Genomic DNA, 7280 nt, shown 5'->3' with positions numbered 1-7280 from the left:
GGGACAATGCTCTAATAATGATGATCATCACACTTTTATTTTTCTTACAACTCAACAATTACAACTCGATACTTAGAACAAAATATGACTCTCACTACAGGAATCAGTTAATTTGCCGTCTGTGATGCTGTTTGCTGTCAGTTTTTAGTTGGCACTGACGGCAAAATTTGCCATCTGCAAAAAGATACAGACGGCAAAAACATACTTTTCCGTCTGTCAAAAAAATACAGACAGCAAATCCATACTTTGCCGTCTGCAGATAAAATACAGACGGCAAATCCATTCTTTGTCGTTTATAGAAAAAATACAGACGACAAACTTAGTACTTTGCCGTGTGTGAAAAAAATACAGACAGCGAATATATTCTTTGCCGTCTGTATTTTTTCACAGACGGCAAAGACAAAACACACCACGCGGATTGATCACGCGGATCACTGACGTGGCATCATCTCAACCCACTCACTCCAGATCTTCCACCACCCACCACACACACCACACAATCCCACGACCCCACGTCCTCCACAACCCACGCGTGCTATCACACCACACACCACACGCCCCCTCGCCGAGGGATCCGGCTTGCCTGCTCCCTTCCCATGCTCCCATCCGTACTTCCACCTCATCCAACGGTTGTATTTTTTCTTTTTTCTTTCTAATCTAATCATCTCCCTCCCTGATTTTAAGGGGGTGGGGCCGGGCTTTATTTTGTTCCAATCAAATCAAGCCACGTATGCAGGAGCACGGATGGGCACACGGGAGGGGAGCAGGCAAGTCTCATCCCTTGCCGAGACCTTTTATGGTACATCAATTAAATTAGGACCGTTTATTTTTATGATTTGATGGTTCAGATGAGGCAATACTACTCCAAATTTTCAGTAGTATATTGAGTAATTAGGGGCGTTTTGGGTAGTTCACTGTTAACCAATCCTGTAGGCAGATTCCCTTCAGAATTAGGCCCAGTTTTTTTGGACGATTCTGCCAGAATCGCCCCCCTCCCCAGCTTCTCCCAAAATCGTCACTTTATTTTTTTTACAATCCTACCTAGCTAAGGTCTAATTAGTTAGAATTTGTAAAAAAAATAGAATGACGATTCTGAGAGAAGCTGGGGAGGGGGGCGATTCTAGGAGAATCGCCCAAAAGAACTGGCCCTTAAGCGGACGGCGGAGCTGGAATTTGACATTGTCATCAGTGTTCATTTGGCCCGTCCTGCTCCGTCGCCATCGTGAGCGGCCACCGTGCGTAGTGTAGATTTTGCGACCTGCAGCCGGCCATCGTTAGCTCGCCGTGTGCCATCGCCCACGTCCAGCCCGCCCCACGACTGCACGGACGCCACCTCGAGCCCCGTACCGATACCTGGGCAACGCCCTTCGCCTCGCTCCCCCTCTGCCCTCTCCTTCGCTACTTCCCCCTCTGCCCTTTCCTCCGTTATCTGCAAGCGCATGCTGCGGCGAGCCTGCTGCTCGGCGTGCGTGCGGAGTACCTGGCGTGTGTAGTCCTCTGTGGGTGTGCTTGTCCGGCGTGCTGTGTGTGCTCTGTGTGTGATGCTGTTATGTGATATGTGCTTGTGTCTGCTATACTGCTGCTAGTGCTATGCCGTGTGCTATGTGCCTTTGTGTAAAATCTTAGATTAGTGGGCGCCGGTGTACGTACGTGCGACGGAGAGAGGGCAAGCGAGGAAGCGATCTCAGGCCGCCCGCCGAAGTACGTGCAAATAGGAAGAGGGAAACCGGGCCGGACGGGGCGGCTGCGTCGTCGCTGGGACGCATCACGCATGGGAGGAAGATCCTGAGTGGCGGCGGACGAAGGCTGTTCGACGTAGAGCGACCGGCCCTGTGTGACCGACGAGACTGCTGCCTGGCGGTAGTGAGGAATGGCAAATGAACTGAGATGGCTGCGTCGTCGAGTGGTATCGTATTGTCATTAATTACTAATCCCAAACTCTAATAGTTAATTACCAAAATGTCTTGGAGCAAAAATTTGAGGAATTGATATTGACCATTGAATCAGTTATATACTACACACTATTTACGGTAGTATGATGTACCGTAAAAACTCTCCTCGCCCAAACCCATCTCGCGCGGCACAAGGGGCTGGAGCACCAGCAGTCGCCCGCTGCCGGCCTCTGCCCAGCTCCGCCCGTCTCCGCGCGCCGCCGGCCTCCGCCCGCATTAGGCTCTGCCCGTCTACGCGCGCCACCGCCTACGCCCGTATACGTCCTTTGCCCGTCTCTGCACGCCGTCGGCCTCCGCCCACATCTGGCCTCGGCCCGTCTCCGCGCGACACTGGCCTCCGCGTGCAACTGGCCTCAGCCCGTCTCCGTGCGACACTAGCCTGCGCGCGTCACCGACGTCCGCCTCCGCTGATCTTCTCTTCCTCCCTCTCTCCCTTCTCTCGATTCGCGGGCCTCCGCCTCCGCTGCTCCCCTCTGCCGGCGGTGGGGCTTGGCGCTGACGGAGTTGGTGGGGTCCAATGGATCCGGATATTCGCGACCGGATCCAGCACCCGGACGAGAGTGGCTTGCTCCGCCTTGGCGGCGGACGGCTTGAGCTCCTCTCGGGCGTCCATGGTGGTGTTGGTGTGCTCTTGTCCATGGAGAAAGGAAGAAGGGGTGTGGCTGCTGCTCCGGTGAGCACGGGCACACGGTATGGTTGCAGGGAGGCGCGGCGTCCAGATCGAACTCATGTACTGTACTGCGGTGTAATCTGTTTGGCTTGTGAAATATAGTTTTGTTTTGGATCTGATGATGTATACTGTATAAATATAGTAGTTTGTGTTGTGAAATCCAATCATTCTTGGAACAGAAAATGTTTACACTGTGGTGTTCGTTCCCCGTCGACTCTGCACTTGGTCAATTTGTTCACTTAAAAAAACAAAAAATATTGTTTGCCGTCTGTGATGTTTGATGCTGATGGCAAAAACGAAGTTTGACTGACGGCAAAGACCATATTCTTTGCCATCTGCGGCAGCCTCTGAATGACGGCAAAGTAGTGATTGGCAGACGGCAAAGACTTTGTCGTCTGCCCGACTAAATGCTGATGGCAAAGCAGCCTTTGCCGGCATCCTCTTTGCCGTCTGTACTCGCCAGACGGCAAACTAGTTGATTCCTGTAGCGTCTATGTGAATGCCTCCGGCGGTGTACCAAGATATGCAATGATGCATGAGTGACAAGTATGAAAGAATTATGAACGGTGGCTTTGTCACAAATACTATGTCAACTACAGGATCATGCTAAGCAATATGACAATGATGGAGTGTGTCATAAACAAAACGGTGGAAAGTTGCATGGAAATATATCTCGGAATGACTGTGGAAATGCCATAATAGGTAGGTATGGTGACTATTTTGAGGAAGGTATATGGTGGGTGTATGATACCGGCGAAATGTACGCGGTATTAGAGAGGCTAGCAAAGGTGGAAGGGTGAGAATGCGTATAATCCATGGACTCAACATTAGTCATAAAGAACTCATATACTTATTGCAAAAATCTACAAGTTATCAAAACAAAGTATTACGCGCATGCTCCTAGGGGATAGATTGGTAGGAAAAGACCATCGCTCGTCCCCGACCGCCACTCATAAGGAAGACAATCAATAAATAAATTATGCTCCGACTTCATCAAATAACGGTTCACCATACATGCATGCTACGGGAATCACAAGCTTCAACACAAGTATTTCTCAAATTCACAACTACTCAACTAGCATGACTTTAATATCACCATCTCCATATCTCAAAACAATTATCAAGTATCAAACTTATCATAATATTCAACACACTCATAAGAGAGTTTTATTATTAATCTTGCATACCAAGCATATTAGGATTTTAAGCAAATTACCATGCTATTAAGACTCAAAATAATCTAAGTGAAGCATGAGAGATCAATAGTTTCTATAAAACAAATCCACCACCGTGCTCTAAAAGATATAAGTGAAGCACTAGAGCAAAATTATATAACTCAAAACATATAAGCGAAGCACATAGAGTATTCTAACAAATCCCAAATCATGTATGGCTCTCTCAAAAGGTGTGTACAGCAAGGATGATTGTGGTAAACTAATAAGCAAAGACTCAAATCATACAAGACGCTCCAAGCAAAACACATATCATGTGGTAAATAAAAATATAGCTCCAAATAACTTACCGATAGAAGTAGATGAAAGAGGGGATGCCTTCCGGGGCATCCCCAAGCTTTGGCTTTTAGGTGTCCTTAGATTATCGTGGGGGTGCCATGGGCATCCCCAAGATTAGGCTCTTGCCACTCCTTGTTCCATAATCTATCAAATCTTTACCCAAAACTTGAAAACTTCACAACACAAAACTTAAAGTAGAAAATCTCGTGAGCTCCGTTAGCGAAAGAAAACAAAAGACCACTTCAAGGTACTGTAATGAACTCATTCTTTATTTATATGGGTGTTATACCTACTGTATTCCAACTTCTCTATGGTTTATAAACTAATTTACTAGCCATAGATTCATCGAAATAAGCAAACAACACACGCAAAACAGAATCTGTCAAAAAAAGAACAGTCTGTAGTAATCTATATCTAGCGCAAGATCTGGAACCCCAAAAATTCTAAAATAAATTTCTAAACGTGAGGAATTTATCTATTAATCATCTTCAAAAATAATTAACTAAATAGCACTTTCCAAATAAAAATGACAGCAGTTCTCGTGAGCGCTAAAGTTTCTGTTTTTTACAGCAAGTTCAACAAGACTTTCCCCAAGTCTTCCCAACGGTTCTACTTGGCACAAACACACAAAAAACACAACTAAAACAGAGGCTAGATAATTTATTTATTACTAAACAGGAGCAAAAAGCAAGGAATAAAAATAAATTTGGGTTGCCTCCCAACAAGCGCTATCATTTAACGCCCCTAGCTAGGCATAACAAGCAAGAATAGATCTAGGTATTGCCATCTTTGATAGGCAATTCTTCAACGAGGCATCTAACATCTTTAGGAATTTCTTTCTTTTTATTGATTATCAAACTTTTAGGCACAAGATCGAAAAATTCATTTGTAACAAATGGTTCCTTCATGATAGCAAAAAGATTGGGATGAACACTTATAGATTTAAGATTCGCATTTTCCTTACTAGAAGATTCACCCTTATTTTTAGGAACATACAAAAGCTTGGCAACTTTAGTGGAGGAACTTGGAGTATTCTTTATGAAAGAAAAAGCGGTTCCCAAATTGGTAATAATATTCTCAAGTTTATCGATCCTAATGGAATCGTGATTTATTTTCTCATTAACTATGGGTTCCTTTTCTTTAATATCTTTCAAAGTAACTCCTACTTTAGATCCATATTGAGAGATTCGGCTATGGATATTTTTATCCAAATTTTCAATTAACTCTATGGTAGCAACCTTATTTTCAATAATTTCAAGCCTTTGCATTACATGCTCCAAAGTTAATATAGTTCCATTAACCAAAAGAGGGGGGGGCAAATAAATCTAACATAGCGTTACAAGAATCAAAAGTATGGCTACCCAAAAAATTCCCTCCGGTAATAGTATCAATAACATAACGGTGCCAAGAAGTAATGCCTACATAAAAATTGCGAAGGAGAATGGTAGTAGATTGCTTACTAGCAGATTTATTTTGAGCATTGCAAATTCTATACCAAGCATCTTTTAGATTTTCACCCTCCCTTTGCTTAAAATTTAGAATTTCATTCTCGGGAGACAACGGAGAAGATAAGGGACTAGCCATAACGACAGGCAAACAAAAAGCAAGAGGACAAAAAGGGGCAAATAGAGAAAGAGAGGGAGGATAGAGAGAGAGAGAGGGCGAATAAAACGGCAAGAGTGAATTGGGGGGAGAGGAAAACGAGAGGCAAATGGCAAATAATGTAATGCGGGAGATAAGGGTATGTGATGGGTACTTGGTATGTTTGCTTTTGCGTATAACTCCCCGGCAACGGCACCAGAAATCCTTCTTGCTACCTCTTTTAGCACTGCGTTGGTTTTCCCCGAAGAGGAAGGGATGATGCAGCAAAGTAGCGTAAGTATTTCCCTCAGTTTTTGGGAACCAAGGTATCAATCCAGTAGGAGGCTACCCGCGAGTCCCTCGCACCTGCACAAAATGAATAAATCCTCGCAACCAACGCAAATAGGGGTTGTCAATCCCTATAGGGCTACTTACGAGAGTGAGATCTGATAGATATGATAAGATAACATTTTTGGTATTTTTATGATAAAGATGCAAAGTAAAATAAAGACAAAGTAAATAGCAAAGTAAATAACTAAGTAGTAGGAGATTGATATGATAAAGATAGACCCGGGGGCCATAGGTTTCACTAGTGGCTTCTCTCGAGAACATAAGTATTCTACGGTGGGTGAACAAATTACTGTTGAGCAATTGACAGAATTGAGCATAGTTATGAGAATATCTAGGTATGATCATGTATATAAGCATCACGTCCGAGACAAGTAGACCGACTCCTGCCTACATCTACTACTATTACTCCACTCATCGACCGCTATCCAGCATGCACCTAGAGTATTAAATTAAAAACAGAGTAACGCCTTAAGCAAGATGACATGATGTAGAGGGATAGACTCATGCAATATGAAGAAAACCCCATCTTATTATCCTCGATGGAAACAATACAATACGTGCCTTGCTGCCCTTACTGTCATCGGGAAAGGGCACCGCAAGATTGAACCCAAAGCTAAGCACTTCTCCCATTGCAAGAAAGATCAATCTAGTAGGCCAAAACAAACTGATAATTCGAAGAGACTTGCAAAGATAACCAATCATACATAAAAGAATTCAGAGAAGATTCAAATATTATTCATAGATAGACTTGATCATAAACCCACAATTCATCGGTCTCAACAAACACACCGCAAAAAGAAGATTACATTGAATAGATCTCCACAAGAGAGGGGGAGAACAATGTATTGAGATCCAAAAGGAGAGAAGAAGCCATCTAGCTACTAACTATGCACCCGTAGGTCTGAAGTAAACTACTCACACTTCATCGGAGAGGCTATAGTGTTGATGTAGAAGCCCTCCGTGATCGATGCCCCCTCCGGCGGAGCTCCGGAACGGGCCCCAAGATGGGATCTCATGGATACAAAAAGTTACGGCGGTGGAATTAGGGTTTTGGCTCTGTATCTGATCGTTTGGGGGTACGTGGGTATATATAGGCGGAAGAAGTACGTCAGTGGAGCAATAGGGGCCCCACGAGGGTGGAGGGCACGCCTGGGGGGGGGGGAGGCGCGCCCACTACCTCGTGGCCTCCTGTTAGCTGGCTTGACGTAGGGTCCA

This window comes from Triticum urartu, chromosome 2, assembly GCF_003073215.2.
Source record: "Triticum urartu cultivar G1812 chromosome 2, Tu2.1, whole genome shotgun sequence".
Taxonomy (NCBI): Eukaryota; Viridiplantae; Streptophyta; class Magnoliopsida; order Poales; family Poaceae; genus Triticum; species Triticum urartu.
This window is presented reverse-complemented; position numbering follows the sequence as displayed.